The following is a 19688-nucleotide window of genomic DNA, read 5'->3' as shown; positions in this document are numbered from 1 at the left end:
CTGTTTTGTTCTGGTGATGGTTATTGTGAAGTGTTTGAAATCGTGTTCTTGGGAAGTTTTTGTTTTTATCCAACCAGATTTCTTTCTTTTTTTTTTTTTTTTTAATATTTATTTATTTTTGAAAGAGAGACAGTACATGTGTCAGGAACAGCAGAAAAAGGGAGAGAGAATCTTCAAGCAGGCTCCACGTTATCAGCACAGAGCCTGACACAGGGCTCAATCTCAGAAACCGTGAGATCATGACCTGGGTTGAAATTATGAGTCAGAAGCTTAACCTACTGAGCTACCCAGGTGCCCTGTCCAATCAGGTTTCTTATATCTTGATCCCTGTCAAAAATGCCCTACAGGTGGCAAAACTTTTTGATTGGAAATGACCAGCTCTTTGAAATCTTCTACACTGGTGGAATCAAACCTAGCTTTGCATCAGAATATTTGGGGAGCTTTTTAAAAAAAGTACATATTTCATGGATAGGACTAGAGGGTATTACGCTAAGTGAAATCAGACTGAGAAAGACAAATGCCATATGATTTCACTTACATGTGGAATCTAAAAAACAAAACATGAGTAAGCATACAGAAAGAATCAGACCTATAAAGTCAGAGAACTGATGGTTCCCAGACAGGAAGGGAATGGGGGAGGGCAAAATGGGTGGAGGGGAGTGGGAGGCACACACTTCCAGTTAGGAAATGAGTAAGTCACAGGGACGAAAGGTATAGCAGAGGGCATATACTCGATGGCATTGTGGTAGCACTGTGTTGTGACAGATGGTAGCTACACTTGTGAGTGTAGCATAAGAGATGTCTAATCACTGGCACACACCTGAAACTAACATAACATTGTCAACTATACTCTCCCAATTTTTTTCTTTAAAGAAAATTTTAAATTTTTATTTATTTTTTACATTTATATCCAAGTTAGCGTATAGTGCAACAATGATTTCAAGAGTAGATTCCTTAATGCCCCTTACCCATTTAGCCCATCCCCCCTCCCACAACCCCTCCAGTAACCCTCTGTTTGTTCTCCATATTTAAGTCTCTTATGTTTTGTCCCCCCACCCCGTTTTTATATTATTTTTGCTTCCCTTCCCTTATGTCCATCTGTTTTGTATCTTAAAGTCCTTATATGAATGAAGTCAGATGATGTTTGTCTTTCTCTGACTAATTTCACTTAGCATAATACCCTCTAGTTCCATCCATGTAGTTGCAAATGACAAGATTTCATTCTTTTTGATTGCCAAGTAATACTCCATTGTGTATATATACCACATCTTCTTTATCCATTCATCCATCGATGGACGTTTGGGCTCTTTCCATACTTTGGCTAATGTTGATAGTGCTGCTATAAACATGGGGGTGTATGTGCCCCTTTGAAACAACATACCTATATCCCTTGAATAAATACCTAGTAGTGCAATTGCAGGTAGTTCTATTTTTAATTTTTTGAGGAACCTCCATACTGTTTTCCAAAGTGGCTACACCAGCTTGGATTCCCACCAGCAATGCAAAAGAGATCCTCTTTCTCCACATCCTCGCCAACATCTGTTGTTGCCTGAGTTGTTAATGTTAGCCATTCTGACAGGTGTGAGGTGGTATCTCATTGTGGTTTTGATTTGATGATAAACGATGTTGAGCATTTTTTTCATGTGTCGGTTGACCATCTGGATGTCTTCTTTGGAGAAGCGTCTATTCATGTCTTTTGTCCATTTCTTCACTGGATTATTTGTTTTTTGCTGTTGAGTTTGAGTTCTTTATAAATTTTGGATACTAACCCTTTATCTGATATGTCGTTCACAAATATCTTCTCCCATTCCATTGGTTGCCTTTTAGTTTTGCTGATTGCTGACTTCCCTGTGCAGAGCTTTTTATTTTGATGAGGTCCCAACAGTTCATTTTTGCTTTTGTTTCCCTTGCCTCAGGAGACGTTGCTGCGGTCAAGGTCAAAGAGGTTTTTGCCTACTTTCCCCTCTAGGATTTTGATGGTTTCCTGTCTTATATTAAGGTCTTTCATCCATTTTGAGTTTATTTTTGTGTATGGTGCAAGAAAGTGGTCCAGGTTCATTTTTCTGCATGTCACTGTCCAGTTTTCCCAGCACCACTTGCTGAAGAGACTGTCTTTTTGCCATTGGATATTCTTTCCTGCTTTGTCAAAGATTAGTTGGCCATACATTTGTGGATCCATTTCTGGGTTCTCTATTCTGTTCTGTTGATCTGAGTGTCTGTTCTTGTTCCAGTACCATACTGTCTTGATGATTACAGCTTTGTAATACAGCTTGAAGTCCAGGATTGTGAAGCCTCTAGCTTTGGTTTTCTTTTTCAAGATTACTTTGGCTCTTCAGGGGTCTTTTCTGGTTCCATACAAATTTTAGGATTGTTTCTAGCTCTGTGAAGAATGCTGGTGTTATTTTGTTAGGGATTGCATTGAATATGTAGATTGCTTTGGGTAGTATTGACATTTTAACAATATTTGTTCCTCCAATCCATGAGCATGGAATATTTTTCCATTTTTTTTGTGTCTTCTTCAATTTCTTTCATAAGCTTTCTATAGTTTTCAGTGTATAGATTTTTCACCTCTTTAGTAAGATTTATTCCTAGGTATTTTATGGTTTTTGGTGCAATTGTAAATGGGATCGATTCCTTGATTTTCTGTTGCTTCATTGTTGGTGTATAGGAATGTAACCGATTTCTGTGAATTGATTTTATATCCTGCAATTTTGCTGAATTCATGAATCAGTTCTAGCAGGTTTTTGGTGGAATCTTTTGGGTTTTCCATATAGAATATCACGTCTTCTGCGAAGAGTGAAAGTTTGACCTCCTGGCCAATTTGGATATGTTTTATTTCTTTGTGTTGTCTGATTGCTGAGGCTAGGACTTCCGATACTATGTTGAATAACAGTGGTGAGAGTGGATATTCCTGTCTTGTTCTTGACCTTGGGGGAAAGCTCTCAGTTTTTCCCCATTGAGGATGGTATTAGCATTGGGTCTTTCATATATGGCTTTTATGATCTCGAGGTACGATCCTTCTATCCCTACTTAAAGGTTTTTATCAAGAAAGGATGCTATATTTTGTCAAATGCTTTCTCTGCATCTACTCTCAATAGATGAAAGATCATGTGGTTCTTGTCCTTTCTTTTATTGATGTGATGAATCACATTGATTATTTTGCAGATATTGAACCAGCCCTGCATCCCAGGTATAAATCCCACTTGGTTGTGGTGAATAATTTTTTTAATGTATTGTTGGATCCAGTTTGCTAGTATCTTGTTGAGGATTTTTGCATCCATGTTCCTCAGGGAAATTGGTCTATAGTTCTCCTTTTTAGTGGGGTCTTTGTCTGGTTTTGGAATCAAGGTAATGCTGGCTTCATAGAATGAGTTTGGAAGTTTTCCTTGCATTTCTATTTTTTGGAACAGCTTCAAAAGAATAGGTGTTAACTCTTCCTTAAATGTTTGGTAGAATTCCCCTGGAAAGCCATTTGACCCTGGACCTGTTTGTTGGGAGATTTTTGATTACTAATTCAATTTCTTTACTGGTTATCGGTCTGTTCAAATTTTCTATTTCCTCCTGTTTCAGTTTTGACAGTTTATGTTTCTAGGAATTTGTTCATTTCTCCAGATTGCCCATTTTATTGGTGTATAATTGCTCATAATATTCTCTTATTGTTTTTATTTCTGCTGTGTTGGTTGTGATTTCTCCTCCTTCATTCTTGATTTTATTTATTTGGGTCCTTTCCTTTTTGATCAAACTGGCTAGTGGTTGTGGTTTATCAATTTTGTTAATTCTTTCAAAGAACCAGCTTCTAGTTTCATTGATCTGTTCTACTGTTTTTTTGGTTTTGATAGCATTGATTACTGCTCTGATCTTTATTATTTCCTGTCTTCTGCTGGTTTGGGGTTTTATTTGCTGTTCTTTTTCCAGCTCTTTAAGGTGTAAGGTTAGCTTGTGCATCTGAGACCTTTCTCCGTTCTATAGAAAGGCCTGGATTGCTATATACATTGCTCTTATGACCGCCTTTGCTGCGTCCCAGAGGTTTGGGGCTGTGGTGTTATCATTTTTATTGGTTTCCATGTACTTTTTAATTTCCTCTTTAACTTCTTGGTTAGCCCATTCATTCTTTAGTAGGATGTTCTTTACTCTCCAGTGTGCTCCCCAATTTTTTTTTAAATTATGTGTTTCTGAACCCAACTTCCGACCTACTGAATCAGGCTTTGGGGGTTTCTGAGAATGTGATTTTCAAAGCTCCCTAGGTAATACCGACACAGTTTTATGTTTAGAAAAGAAGTGGCTAGACTAGAATGCATTTCTCCCCTAGGTGTAGCTCAAGTTGCTCACCATCTTTGGTGAGCCACATTGGGCAAAAACAAGAGCAGATGGCTCCCTCTAGTGGTAGGCTAGAGGTCTAAAGATCTGGTTAGTGAGCTTGGACTTAAAACTGATTTTTAGCCTTTGTGTAAAAGGTATAAAATCACAGTTATAGTTGAAATCATTGGGATGCCTGGGTGGCTCAGTCAGTTGAGTGTCCGACTTCAGCTCAGGTCATGATCTCGTGGTTCGTGGGTTTGAGCCCTGCATCAGGCTCTGCGCTGACAGCTTGCTCAAAGCCTGGAGCCTGCTTTGGATTCTGTGTCTCCTTCTCCCTGCCCCTCCTCCACTCATGTGCTGTCTCACTCTGTCTCTCAAAAATAAAATGTAGAAAAATTTAAAAAGTTGAAATCATTTATGGCATAGTGAACTTGGCCATCTTTTAGCAAGCATTGTTTACACTTCTGACCAAGTGTAACATTTTTATAGACCTTAAGCACTCAAATGTTTTAATAAAGGTGGAGACTTCTTTGGCCTCAGTTTCATGTTATAATACACTTTTTACCTCCTAGTAGCACAGAGACCCCAGCTCTACTTACCACGTCATGTGAGCCTCTCAGCCCAGCACCCAGGAGGACACATAGCATTCTGATCCTTTCAGGAGAACTATATTATGTGGTCGTGACAAAATCTCTCAAAATCTCAGTGGCTTTAAACCAAAAGAAGTTTACGTGTCATGCACACAGCGTATGTGACCGCGAAGTTGGCAGGGGTGCTCTGTTTGGTGCGGACACTTTGGATCTAGGCTGATGGAACAGCCACTATTAAACCTTCAGGATGTCCATGGCAAAGAGAAAGGTCTCTGGAAGACCGTGCATTAGCAATCCCAGGCTCCTCTCAGCAGTGGACGCCTGCCCCTTCCGCTTATCACCCCATGGCCTGAACTATGGCCTCATCAGCACAGGGGCATGCAGTCTTCCTTCCGTGGCCTGGAAAGACAACACATTTGCAATGCTGACCACTACCACACCTCAGCTGGAGCAGCACATACTTTTATTTACATGTTATTCAGACTTGGGGAGCATACCTGTGAATGGTTCAAAGTGTACTGGTTGAGAACCTCTGACTTAACTGATTTCTTGTTCTGATATGCTGGGATGGTAGCATTGTGTAACGCCATCTGTATTTCACGTTTGTGTTTCCCGGTCATTTTTGTAATAGTTTCCAACTCACAGGCTTTTGACATACGATATAAAGTTTAACCATCTGTACGACTGAAGAGAAAACAAAGTTAAATTCAATTTCTCTCCTATTATACTTGATCAAATTAAATGAGAAAATATTACATCCCTCATGGGCCCTTTTTGGGTCCACTTACTGATTTCTGCTGTTTTTCAGGCCACGTGTATGTATTTTCACTCATAATCAGTTTTCTCTTAAGAACTTTTTATTGCCTTATGAATTTTGACATCAAAGTAGGAAACAATCTAAACCCTCATTCTAGTTATTAACATGTATTTCTACTTTGTGTTGTTTTCATGTCCTAAACTTGTTCTAGTGATCTAAACCATGCTATAGGCACAGAATGTCTCTAGAGGCCTGATTTTCAAACACTGGACTGAACATGAGGCTCCTTGAGATCCCTCATTAGGGCTTCTGTGTTGTCTCTGAAGTATGCCATGTTTTCATGAGCATTTTACATCAGAAACACTCTGCTTTCCCTAAAGGTTTTGACATTATGTCAAATTGTGAATGTAATTGGTTAGGGGAGAAGGAAAAATTTTGTAGTTTTCTGGTTTAAAAGGAAGGTCTTTTTTTCCTACGGCTCTGGTAATGGGAAAAGGGCCTTACAGAGATTTAAGTATTAACACCTTATATGCCAAGGTAATAAACACACCTTTTAGCAAATAAGTTTTACACTCTCATTGCTTCTACTCTGGCTTTCATAAAAATAGAGCCCAATTTTAGAATCATGGCAAATTGAGAGTAGGAATTACAAGGTTTCAATTATTTTGTAAATCCTACATAGGTTTTAAAAATACATTTTCCTCATTTTGAAGCCCTGCTTATTATTTGGAAAACAAAGTATTTAAAAAGAATAAAAATAACCCATAATCTCCCTTTTGGAATTAGTCTTTTCAAGTTTCTTTTAAGAATTTTTTTTAATGTTTTCATTTTTGAGAGAGAAAGAGTGTGAGCGAGGGAGGGACAGAGAGCAAGGGAGACATAGAATCTGAAGCAGGCTCCAGGCTCCAAGCTGTCAGCACAGAGCCTGATGTAGAGCTTGAACCCACAAACCATGATGAGATCATGACCTGAGCCAAAGTCAGACGCTTAACCGACTGAGCCACCCAGGTGTCCCTTCAAGTTACTTTTACATTCAGCGCTAACAGAATTCCCTTCATTGACAAGCACACCCTCATTTACCAAGGAGTCACTTTTACTTGTATTTTTAAAGTCTACTGCCTATCATCAGGCATCTGAAATTCAAACATATGCCACACAATTCTGTAATTTGTCAGTTAAGGCACACCAACTTTGAAAATAGAGACTGCTATGACTTAAAGTTGCATTTTATAGGGTACTTGCTTGGAAAATAATAAAAAATACTAGGAGCAGCTTATAGAATGAGTTATTCTTTTGGCCATGCAGAAATATACTCCCTTTCTTGACATTTAATTGCAGTGTGGTTTAAAGTGAAGGTGGGGCATTTCTAGTAAAGACTGAGTAAACCCTGCAGGTAACCATGATTCTAGAGTCCTATCCATTTTCCTTGCTCTTACTAAAACGGATGTTGGTGTCCTTTTCCTAATCTATTTTTCATGAATGTTGGCTGTGTGAGCCTTATTTTTTCTTTCTATTCTTAATAGATATAAGTAACTCCTTGCTTTTCTATTGTTTTATATATTCTAAGGTAAAAATAGAATGGCTTCTGACTAGCTGGAAATTATAATTCCCATGAATGTAGAAGAAATTCTGTGTCACTTCTAGATGAGTGTTCTATTACTTTCCAAGTGAGAACTTGCCAAACTGAAGTCATCTCCCTGAGTGACACCATGCCTGTTAGTTTCCTCTGACAATCATTTATCCGTCCCCTTGGATTTGGGCAAATAGGCACAGAGGAGAGGAGGCTAGACTAAAGGCAAGAGCTCTGGGCTAAAATTTTTATTCCTTTTTGAGCTGTGTGATCCTTGGCCAGACTTTGTTTTTTCTGGGCTTCAGCCTCATCTGAAAAAAATGATCTCTGAGGTGTCATACTGCTCTTAAGATTTTGCCCATCTGTATTTTTAATCGTTACCATGGACTGAGTGATAAGCTTTATGTGTTTTCTTATGTGCTATGCCAAATGTTAAAGTTAGCTAAGGTTTGGGTTACCACTGTGTTTCCAGTGCCTGGGGTGGGGCAGGAGCTCTCTACATATCTGAGTGAACAAATGAACTTAATATGTGACTTAATATGGATAAACCCCATAGTTCAAAAGTGGCAGAGAATTCTGTTAGTTCTAGAGGCAGAGAACATAACATTACATGCCAGGCAGATGAGGTCATTTCGGTGAGTGGTTTTTGATTATCTGACTCAATTCAGATACAGAACTCAGAGCTTTCTAGAATAGTTTACAAACCTGGGGTATTCAGGTGAAATCCGGGCTGATGAATTTTTCTTGGTTTTATTGTTTGACCTCAAAGGTGCACTTTTTAAAAAAATGTTTATTGGGGCGCCTGGGTGGCGCAGTCGGTTAAGCGTCCGACTTCAGCCAGGTCACGATCTCGCGGTCCGTGAGTTCGAGCCCCGCGTCAGGCTCTGGGCTGATGGCTCGGAGCCTGGAGCCTGTTTCCGATTCTGTGTCTCCCTCTCTCTCTGCCCCTCCCCCGTTCATGCTCTGTCTCTCTCTGTCCCAAAAATAAATAAAAAATGTTGAAAAAAAAAATGTTTATTTATTTATTTTGAGAGAGAGAGAGAGAGAGAGAGAGAGTGTGTGCTGGGGAGGAGCAGAGAGAGACAGAGGGAGAGAGAGAATCCTAAGCAGGCTCTGCACTCTCAGTGCATAGCCCTATGTGGGGCTCAAACTCATGAACCGTGAGATCATGACCTGAGCTGAATGAAATCAAGAGTCGGACACTTTATCAACTGAGCCACCCAGGTGCCCCTCAAAGGTGTACTTTTATTTATTTTTATGTTTTTTTTTTTTTAATTTAAATCCAAGTTAGTTAACATATAATGTAATAACAATTTCAGGAAAAGAATTTAGTGCTTTATCACTTACATAAAACACCCACTACTCATCCCAACAAGTGTCCTCTTTAATGTCTCTCATCCCTGTAGCCCAGCCCCCTACCCAAACCCTGCCAGCAACCCTCAGTTTGTTCTCTGTATTTAAGAGTCTCTTATATTTTGTCTCCCTGTTTTTGTATTATTTTTGCTTCTCTTCCCTTATGTTCATCTGTTTTGTATCTTAAATTCCACATATGAGTGAAGTCATATGATATTTGTCTTTCTCTGACTTAGTTTGCTGAGCATAATACACTCTAGTTCTACCCACGTTGTTGCAAATGGCAAGATTTCATACTTTTTAGTTGCCAAGTAATATTCCAGTGTGTGTGTGTGTGTGTGTGTGTGTGTGTGTGTGTATCACATCTTCTTTATCCATTCATCAGTAGATGGACATTTGGGCTCTTTCCATACTTTGGCTATTGTTGATAGTGCTGCTATAAACATTGGGGTGCCTGTACCCCTTTGAATTAGCGCTCTTGTATCCTTTGGGTAAATACCTAGTAGTGCAATTGCTGGGTCGTAGGGTAGTTCTATTTTTAATTTTTTGAGGAACCTAATACTGTTTTCCAGAGTGGCTACACCAGTTTGCATTCCCACCAGCAGTACAAAAGGGTTCCTCTTTCTCTGCATCCTTGTCAGCATCTGTTGTTGCCTGAGTTGTTCATGTTAGCCGTTCTGACAGGTGTGAGGTAGTATTTCATTGTGGTTTTGATTTGTATTTCCCTGATGATGAATGATGTTGAGCATCTCTTCATGTGTCTGTTAGCCATCTGGATGTCTTCTTTGGAAAAGTGTCTATTCATGTCTTTTGCCCATTTCTTCACTGGATTGTTTTTTTGGGTGTTGAGTTTGATAAGTTCTTTATAGATTTTGGATACTAACCCTTTATTTGATATGTCATTTGCAAATATCTTCTCCCATTCCATCGGTTGCCTTTTAGTTTTGCTGATTTTTTTTCTTTCACTGTGCAGAAGCTTTTTATCTTGATGAGGTCCCAAAAGTTCATTTTTGCTTTTGTTTCCCTTGCCTCTGGAGATATGTCAAGTAAGAAGTTGCTTTGGCCAAGGTTAAAGGCCTTTTCATAGATCTGCCGTCCATTTTGAGTTTATTTTTGTGTATGGTGCAAGAAAGTGGTCCAGGTTCATTCTTCTGCATGTTGCTGTCCAGTTTTCCCAACACCATTTGTTGCAGAGACTGTCTTTTTGCATTGGATATTCTTTCCTGCTTTGTCAGAGATTAGTTGGCCATATGTTTGTGGGTCCATTTCTGGGATCTCTATTCTGCTCCATTGATCTATGTGTCTGTTCTTGTGTCAGTATCATACTGTCTTGATGATTACAGCTGTGTAATACACTTTGAAGTCCAGAATTGTGATGCCTCCAGCTTTGGTTTTCTTTTTCAGAATTGTTTTGGCTATTTGGGGTCTTTTCTGGTTCCATACCAATTTTAGGATTGTTTGTTCTAGCACTGTGAAGAATGCTGGTGTTATTTTGATAGGGATTGCATTGAATATGTAGATTGCTTTGGGTAGTATTGACATTTTAACAATATTTGTTCCTCCAATCCATGAGCATGGAATATTTTTCCATTTTTTTGTGTCTTCTTCACTTTCTTTCTATAGTTTCTATAAGTTCTTTCTACAGTTTTTTCAGCTTTCTGTAGTTTTCAGTGTATAGATTTTTCACCTCTTTGGTTAGGTTTATTCCTAGGTATTTTATGGCTTTTGGTGCAATTGAAAATGGGATTGATTCCTTGATGTCTGTTTCTTCTGCTTCATTATTGATGTATAGAAATGTAACCGATCTCTGTGAATTGATTTTATATCCTGTGACTTTGCTGAATTCATGAATCAGTTCTAGCAGTTTTTTGGTGGAGTCTTTTGGGTTTTCTACATAGAGTATTATGTCATCTGCCAAGAATGATAGTTTGACCTCCCCCTCGCTGGTTGGATACCTTTTATTTATTTGTGCTGTTTGATTGTTGAGGCTAGGACTTCCAACACTATGTTGAATAACAGTGGTGAGAGTGGACATCCTGGTCGTATTCCTGATGGTAGGGGGAAAGATCTCAGTTTTTCTGCATTGAGGATGATAATAGCAGTGGGTCTTTCATATTATGGGCTTTCTGATCTTGAAGTATGATCCTTCTATCAAGAACGATGTTGTAGAAAGGATATTGTATTTTGTCAAATGCTTTTTAAACATCCTTTGAGAGGATCATGTGGTTCTTATCCTTTCTTTTATTAATGTAATGTATCGCATTGATTGATTTGCGGATATTGAACCAGCATCCCAGGAATAAATCCAACTTGATCGTGGTGAATGATTCTTTTAATGTATTGTTTGATCCAGTTTGCTAGTATCTTATTGAGAATTTTTGCATCCATGTTCCTCAGGGAAATTGGTCTATAGTTCTCCTTTTTAGTGGGGTCTTTGTCTGGTTTTGGAATCAAGGTAATACTGGCTTCATAGAATGAGTTTGGAAGTTTTCCTTGCATTTCTATTTTTTGGAACAGCTTCAAAAGAATAGGTGTTAACTCTTCCTTAAATGTTTGGTAGAATTCCCCTGGAAAGCCATCTGACCCTGGACTCTTGTTTGTTGGGAGATTTTTGATTACTAATTCAATTTCTTTACTGGTTATCGGTCTGTTCAAATTTTCTATTTCTTCCTGTTTCAGTTTTCATAGTTTATATAGTTCTAGGAATTTCTCCATTTCTTCCAGATTACCCAATTTGTTGGCATATAATTGTTCATTATGTTCTCTTATTATTTGTATTTCTGTGGTGTTGGTTGTGATCTCTCCTCTTTCTTTTTTTATTTAAAAAAGAATTTTTTTTTTACATTTATTTACTTTTGAGAGAGAGAGAAACAGAGCACAAGTGGGAGAGGGGCAGAGAGAGAAGGAGACACCAAATCTGAAGCAGGCTCCAGGCTCTGAGCTGTCAGCACAGAGCCTGATGGGCTCAAACTCATGAACCATGAGATCATGACCTGAGCTGAAGCTGGACGCTTAACCAGCTGAGACACCCAGGGGCCCCATGATCTCTCCTCTTTCATTCATGATTTTATTTATTTGGGTCCTTTCCTTTTTCTTTTTGATCAGTCCAGCTAGTGGTTTATCAATGTTGTTAATTCTTTCAAAGATCCAGCTTCTGATTTCATTGATCTGTTCTACTGTTGTTGTTTTTTAATTTCACTATCATTGATTTCTGCTTTAATCTTTATTATTTCCCTTTTTCTGCTGGTTTTTGGGCTTTATTTGCTGTTCTTTTCCCAGCTCTTTTAAGTGTAAGGTTAGGTTCTATATTTCAGATCTTTCCTCCTTCTTTAGGACATCCTGGATTGCTATATACTTCCCTCTTATGACTGCTTTTGCTGCATCCCAGAGGTTTTGGACTGTAATGTTTTCATTTTCATTTGCTTCCATGTACTTTTTAATTTCCTCTCTAATTTCTTGGTTAACCTACTCACCCATTTATTCTTTAGTATGATGTTCTTTAGTTTCCAAGTGTTCATTGTCTTTCCATTTTTTTTCTTGTGGTTGATTTTGAATTTCATAGCATTGTGATCTGAAAATATGCAAGGTATGATCTCGATTTTTTTTTACTTTTTGAGGGCTGATTTGTGACCCAGTATGTGATCTATTCTGGAGAATGTTCCATGTGCACTCAAGAAGAATGTGTATTCTGCTGCTTTAGGATGAAATGTTCTGACTATATCTGTTAAGTCCATCTGTGCAGTGTATCATTCAAAGCCATTGTTTCCTTGTCGATTTTCTGCTTAGATGATCTTGTCCATTGCTCTAAGTGGGGAGTTGAAGTCCCCTACTATGATGGTACTGTTATCAATGAGTTTCTTGTTTGTGATTAATTGATTTATATATTTGGGTGCTTCCATGTTGGCATAAATATTTATAATTGTTAGATCTTGTTGGATGACCCCTTAATTACGATATAATGCCCTTCTTCATTTCTTGTTACAGTCTTCAATTTTAAAATCTATTTTGTCTGATATAAGTATGGCTACTCTAGCTTTTTTTGATAGATGATTTCCATCCTCTTACTTTCAATCTGCAGGTGCCTTTAGGTCTAAAATGAGTCTCTTGCAAGCAGCATATAGGTCTTGTTTTCTTCTCTGTTCTGATACCCTATGTCTTTTAATTGGAGTATTTAGTCCATTGACACTTAGAGTGAGTACTGAGACATGAATTTAGCACAATTGTGTTGCCTTTTGAGTTGGTGTTTTCGGAGGTGTTCTCTGGTTCTTTCTAGACTTTGTTGCTTTTGGTCTGTTTTGTTTTGTTTTGTCTTTTCTCCAGTCAAAATATCCCCCTTAAAGTTTCTTGCAGGGCATTTAGTGGTCACGAACTCCTTTAGTTTGTGTTTGTCTGGGAAACTCTTTATCTCTCCTTCTATTTTGAATGACAGTCTTGCTGGATAAAGAATTCTTGACTGCATATTTTTCTGATTCATCATGTTGAATAAATCCTGCTACTCCTTTCTGGCCTGCCAAGTTTCTGGATAGGTCTGCTGTGAACATGATCTGTATTCCCTTATAGGTTAAGGACATTTTCTCCCTTGCTGCTTTCATAATTCTTTCCTTGTCTGTACATTTCATGAATTTGACTATGATTTGTTGTTTTTTTGTCGAATCTAATGGGAGTTTTCTGTGCTTCTTGGATTTTGATGTCTGTGTCTTTCCCCAGATTAGAAAGTCTTCCACTATAATTTGCTCACATAAACCTTCTGCCCCTTTTTCTCTCTCTTCATCTTCTGGGACTCTATGATTTAGATGTTATTCCTTTTTAATAAGTCACTGAGTTCTTTAAGTTTTGTATTGTGACTTTTTGCCTTTGTTTCCCTCTTTTTTTTTCTTTCTTTTTTTTTTTCAATATATGAAGTTTATTGTCAAATTGGTTTCCATACAACACCCAGTGCTCATCCAAAAAGGTGCCCTCCTCAATACCCATCCCTCTTTTTTTTTTCTGCTTCATTATTCTCCATAATTTTATCTTCTAAATCACCAATTCACTGTTCTGCCTCATCCATTCTTGCCTTCGTGGCATTCACCCGAGATTGCATCTTGGTGATAGCATTTTTAATTTCGTCCTGACTAGATTTTATTTCTTTAATCTCCACAGAAAAATATTCTATGCTTTTTTCAACCCCAGCTAGTATTATTATTGTGGTTCTAAATTCTAGTTCAGACATCTTGTTTATATGTATATTGATTAAGCCCCTGTCTATCATTTCCTCCTGTTCTTTCTTTTGGGGTGAATTCCTTCATTTTGTCATTTTGAAGGAAGAAAAAATTAATAAAATTAAAAATTAAAATTAAAAAATTAAAAACAAAACAAAAAATCAAATAAAGAAAGCTAGATCCTAGGTGCATTTTGGTCTGGTTGTTAAAAGAAACTTGATAGAATAGAGAAAAAAGGGAAAGAAAAGAAAAAAAAGTAAGAAAAAATTTAAAAATGAAAAATATATATAATAAAATAGAATAAAATGAATAAAGAAAATGAAATAGAATAAAACATTTAAAAATAAAGTAATAAAAAATAAAATTTTCTCTATTCTGTATCCAAGAATGGGGAAGAAAAGAAAGAAAGGGAAAAAAAGAAAAAATAAAACAATTTAAGCAAAAACAGAAGCAAAGAAAATGAACAGATAAAGGAACCAGAAAACAGAATGAAACCTAAAGAAGTTACATCCTGTTTTCTCTAGGACTGAAAGTATGAAGTCTTCTATAGTCTGTGCACTAAGCAGGTGGAGTGACTTCTGCTGGTCTTCTAGAGAATGTGCTTGGAGGGCGCAGTTGGTGGGGGGCTTGGTGTAAGGGCTCCATTATCCACCAGGTGGCACTGCCTAGCTTACTGGGGTGGGTCAGTGCGATGTGCATGCAGCTGTGTGGGAGAGGTGGAAATGGCTTCATCCAGCTCCCTAGTCTCTGGCACAGGAGCTTTGCACTCTCACCGACCTTTGATCAAATATCTCTTCTTTGTCTCAGGCCTCCGTCCACTCCTCTCCTCCACCCCGTCCATGTCCAAGCTGTTCACCTGCCAGGTAGCACCTCCCTCCAGAGTTTTATCTCAGATGGGGCTGTGTTGCAAAACCCCATGCTTCTGAGACCACTGTGGCTTGGACCTGTACCAATTCTCTGGGGGAAGGATCTTGCTGAGCAATGGCAGGGTGCCGGCTTGCCCCAGAAGAGTTTCTTGCAATCACGCAGCGGCAGAGGTTCAGAAATTATGGCAAATCACAACACACAGCCAGCGCCAGGTTTCACCACACTCTGGCGACTTTGTCCCAGTAGCGGCAAACATAGCAGCAGACATCTGCTAAGACCTTTGCCTGTGGGGAGGCCATACGCCCTCTACCAAATGCACTCCAAATAGGGCAACCACTTCTCCCTGTGTGGCACATGGACCCCTCAGACTGCACTGCCTGCTTCTGGGAATTCGTCCTGTTTCCTCACCAGAACACCACTAGGCACTGAGCTCCAAAACTTCGGACTCTGTGCTCCACTGTTTATAAAATCCTGATGGTATTGAAACCCTCTCCTTGCTTCCCACCAATGGTTTTGGGGAACAGGTTTCTTGTTCAGTCCCCTGCTAGTGTTTTCACTCTTACTCTCTCTCTCTTTCCAGCTACTTTCAGGGGAGTGCTTTTCTTGTACATCCCAATGCACCACAATCTCTCCCTTTCTTTCTTTCTGTCCTCTCTCCACAAAAACAGCTCCCTATCCTCTGTGGCTTTTCTTTCCCCCAGTTCACCTCTCCACACCATGTACCTGCCGAGTTCTGTGGCTCAAGTTATGCAGATTGTTGTGTTAATCCTCAGATTGATTTCCTAGGTATTCAAACTGGTTTGGTGCTGATCTGGCTGTGTTTCAGAGACAAGACAAACTCAGGGTCTCCATGCCGCTCCAACATCTTGACCATCTTCTAAAGGTGTACTTTTAAATGAATTTTTATTTTTTAATTATTTTTAAAATTATTTTTTAATTAATTAATTAATCAATTAATTATTAAAGAGAGAGACAGAGCGAGTGGGAGAGGGACAAAAAGAGAGGGGGAGACAGAATTCGAAGCAGGCTCCAGGCTCTGAGCTCTCAGCACAGAGCCCAACGTGAGGCTCAAACTCACAAGCCTTGAGATCATGAGCTGAGCCGAAGTCAGACACTCAACCAACTGAGCCACCCAGGCACCCCTAAATGAATTTAAAAAAAAACATTTAAATTCGTTGCCAACCATTTAAAAATTGCAGGCTCATACATACAAATCCAATTTCTGGCTTCTCTTGGAAACTTGGAAGAGCTGGCTGCATGAAGTTGTTCATTCCTACCTGGTAACAGTTGGCAGGAGCTGAAGTGGGTCAAGTAGGCTTTCTGATTTCACCCCAGATCCTGTCTCCACCACTACCTGCTTTCAAAAATTAGATTGTTATCATCAAACTTCTGTTCAAGTAGGAGGTGCTGTGATTACTGGCAAACTTGGCTGCTCATTTAACGACATTGTATAGTGCAAATACCTCTGTATTGATTAAAGTGAAAAATATAAGAGAACCAGGAGCAATGTGGATAAATCTGATGTTCATTTGTGAAAGTGTAGAATCTGTATTTTCATTTTTCTTTAATTATAGTAGTCACTGAACAGAATCAGTGACCAAGTGTCTCATTTGAATGTATTTTCAGTTTGATTCTACACGTGAAGTTTGCATTCTGTGATATCACCACATTGTTACATGGACTTGGGCCAGTGTTTCTCCAACTTTGTTGAGCGTTGGAAGGAGATAGGAAGCTTGTGAAAAATATGCTTGGGCCCAACCCCATGGATTCCGACTGGGTACGTTTGGGAAGGAGCTTATTTGTTCTTTGTATCAATTTTGCAGATGATTCTGATCCATTAAAATGCGAGAACCAACTTTGATCTAGGGCAAATATTCCTACTGTTTTGGTGAGGGGGGTGGTTCCTTGTTTTTGGAACTACTGCTTTTATGGAAGATGATTCTTAGAGAAGAAATACACACAAAGACATTTGCCTCTGAGAAACATTTATGGGTAAGTATTCCAGCAGTTTACAGGGCTTCTGCAGTGGAACACAAAGCCTGCAGTGGAACAGCATGTCAGTGCAGGTACATGTGTGAGACCTGACCTAGTCTACCGACCGTTTTGGTTGATTAACCATCTAGAAATGTCTGAAACTATATTTTCAGTTTTACATTGTCAGTTTTTTCCCCCCCACAAACATACAGAATTGAAGAACCATAGAATTTTAGAAGTAACCCAGTCTTCAGAAATCTAGATCACCTGCCCTGTTTTATAAGACAGCCAACTGTTCAACCATCCAAGACCACACACAGTTGACGGTTGCACTGGGAACAGTGCTTAGACTTCTGAATTCCAGTCTAGTGTTCTTCCTATCATTTCTGCTCACCTCAAAACAATATCCAAATATCCATGTGTATTATGTTGCATTCAAGAGAGCTGCTTTGTTAAATTAAAAGGTGTTATATGTGAGCTTTGGTGAAAATACAGAACAGTGAAAGTTTCTGAGATATAATATTTAAAACTATCAATTGGAATCAATTTTTTGGTAAATTTTTTATAAAAAGGAAACAAGTAAATCAAAGTCAGGGTGCAGAATAAATCTTACTATATGGCAAGCCACAGCCCATCAGGATATGGAATTTGGAAACTGTTAGCTATAAAATGTCTTTGTGCTGGGGTACCTGGGTGGCTCAGTCGGGGAAGTGTCCAACTCTTGATTTTGGCTCAGGTCATGATCTCGGGCTCGTAAATTTGAGTTCTGCATCAGGCTCTATACTGACAGTGCTGAGTCTCCTTGGGATTCTATCTCTCATGCTCTCTCTCTCTCAAAATAAATAAACATTTAAAAAATAAAATTCTTTATTTTTTTATTTATGATTTTATTTTGTTTTAGAGAGAGAGAGAGAGAGAGAGAGAGACAGAGCATGAGCGGGGAAGGGGCAGAGAGAGAGAGAGGAGACACAGAATCAGAAGCAGGCTCCAGGCTCTGAGCTGTCGGCACAGAGCCCGACACGGGGCTTGAAGCAACGGATGGTGAGATCGTGACCTGAGCTGAAGTCAGACGCCCAACCGACTGAGCCACCCAGGCACCCCTTAAAAAAATAAATGAAATTCTTTAAAAAGTGTCCTTGTACTATTTATTAGGAAAATGCTCTCTGTGGTTATAATGATCCCACCCAATGGTCCAGACCATGCGATCACACTGTTTGCAGGAACAGATGGACGGTGTTTGGGACTGGAGAGTCAAGTCTTGGTTTAGAGAATTTTAAAATATAAAACTACTTCCTTCCCAAGAGAAGTATTACATCACTGAGAGATAACCTTATAAGCGTTATAAATTCCCATTATCTTTCTAGTTCAATAAATCTTTCCCAAAACCCACTAGTCTTTCCAAATTTACTCTGAAATTCTTTCCCTCTCCCTTAGAAAAGATGAAGCACAGCTGAAAATTTAAGGGGCACTTATATTTTTGTTATTATGAGCTATGTTGCACAACTCACAAAAAAGTGAACTTGGAAGATGGGAGCCTCTGTGTTTTATGTTGCTGGCGGCGGAAGATTGATTTCTAAAAGGCCATGGGTGTACCTCCCACCCACCCCCGCCCCCATCCCAGCCTGTCCAACACTGAACCTTTGTATTCTCAACCTCAGGCACGCTGATCTCTGATGCCTCTGCCAAACTTTGGGCTCAGAGCTGGCAAATTGGCACCTAGGGGATCAATCTGACCGACAAAACTTGCTTTGTTTTGCTTAGACAATATTTCTAAAACATTTGAGCTAGGATTTACAAATTGGGAGGTTTCACATAAAAAATCTGGATTCTTGAGTTCTTGGGAAATATCAGAAAATCTAGTCCATTCCCACTGTGATATTCAATAAGAAACCTAGGGCAGCTCAGTTGGTTAAGTGTCTTGACTCTTGATTTTGGTTCAGGTTATGATCTCTTGGTTTGTGAGTTGGAGCCCCGTGTCTGTCTCTGCCCTGACAGTGTGGAGCCTGTTTGGGATTCTCTCTCCCTTTCTCACTGCCCCTCCTCTGCTCATTCTTTCTCTCTCCCTCTCAAAATTAAATAAATAAACATTTAAAAAAATACTCAATAGTAGCTTAGGAGCTCCTGCCCCTTAAGCTGGCATCTACTCCCTGTCTCCTAACTACACTCTAGGAAATGTAGCTCAATAGAACATTCTATGTTGATCGAAATGTTCTGTAGCTGCCCTGTCCAACTGGATAGTAGCCTTTAGCCATGTGTGACTTGAGCACTTGAAATGTGGCTAGTGTGACTGAAGAATTGAATTTTGAATTTTATTTAATTTTTATTAATTTAAATTTAAATAGCCATATGTGGCTAGTGATGACCATTTTGGAATGAGTCTAGCTGGTTATTGCTGAGTAGAAGTGAATGTGCATCCAGATGTTCTGTTGTTTTTTTTTTTCCAGAGCATCTGGGAACGAAGATTTTTAATGAAGTCTCTTCCATTTAAAATTTTGGCTCCATTTTAAAAATGTGAAAGACAAAAAAACACATTGATGGCATGAATCATGACCTATGACCACTCAGTGACGCCCCCTACTCATTGGATTAATAAATAGCCAAGGGCAAAAAGAAAAACACCTTGCACATCTGTCAGTGGAAATCAAGAGGCACAGTTAAAGTGTTATCATTGCTTTGAAATATAGCCTTACTTTCACAAATTAAAGATGGTTAAAATTTTGTCAGTGGCAAAGATTATGTACATCCTGTTCTATAAAAGCATTTAACAAGTGATGTTTAGGCTGAGACAAAGGACAAAGAGAAGGTAGGTCTTCAAATGAAAGAGAATAGCAAAAGGGTAAAGACCCAGAGGCAAGAGAGGTGTAGTTGGTTGGGAACCTAAAGAAGCTTCATGTGTCTGTTGTGTCCAATATGGTACCCACTAGCCACATGTGGCTATTTAAATTTAAATGAAATTTCCTCAACATCACTCATCATCAGGGAAATACAAGTCAAAACCACAATGAGATACCACCTTACACCTGTCAAGATGACTAACATTAACAACTCAGGCAACAACAAATATTGGCGAGGATGTG

The 19688-nt window shown here is 38.9% G+C and overlaps 1 long non-coding RNA gene across 1 annotated transcript; it reads left to right on the top strand.

Moving 5' to 3' along the window:
- The first annotated feature begins 14076 nt into the window (after positions 1-14076).
- On the top strand, positions 14077-16492 carry LOC131507258 (uncharacterized). The gene is made up of 2 exons (XR_009259415.1): positions 14077-15520; positions 16264-16492. It is a non-coding gene; the product is annotated as an uncharacterized LOC131507258 (long non-coding RNA).
- The last annotated feature ends 3196 nt before the right edge of the window (positions 16493-19688 follow it).

This window comes from Neofelis nebulosa, chromosome 1, assembly GCF_028018385.1.
Source record: "Neofelis nebulosa isolate mNeoNeb1 chromosome 1, mNeoNeb1.pri, whole genome shotgun sequence".
In the NCBI taxonomy this organism is placed as follows: domain Eukaryota; kingdom Metazoa; phylum Chordata; class Mammalia; order Carnivora; family Felidae; genus Neofelis; species Neofelis nebulosa.
Note: the sequence above shows the minus strand (reverse complement) of the source record. Positions and strands in the feature narration are given on the sequence as shown.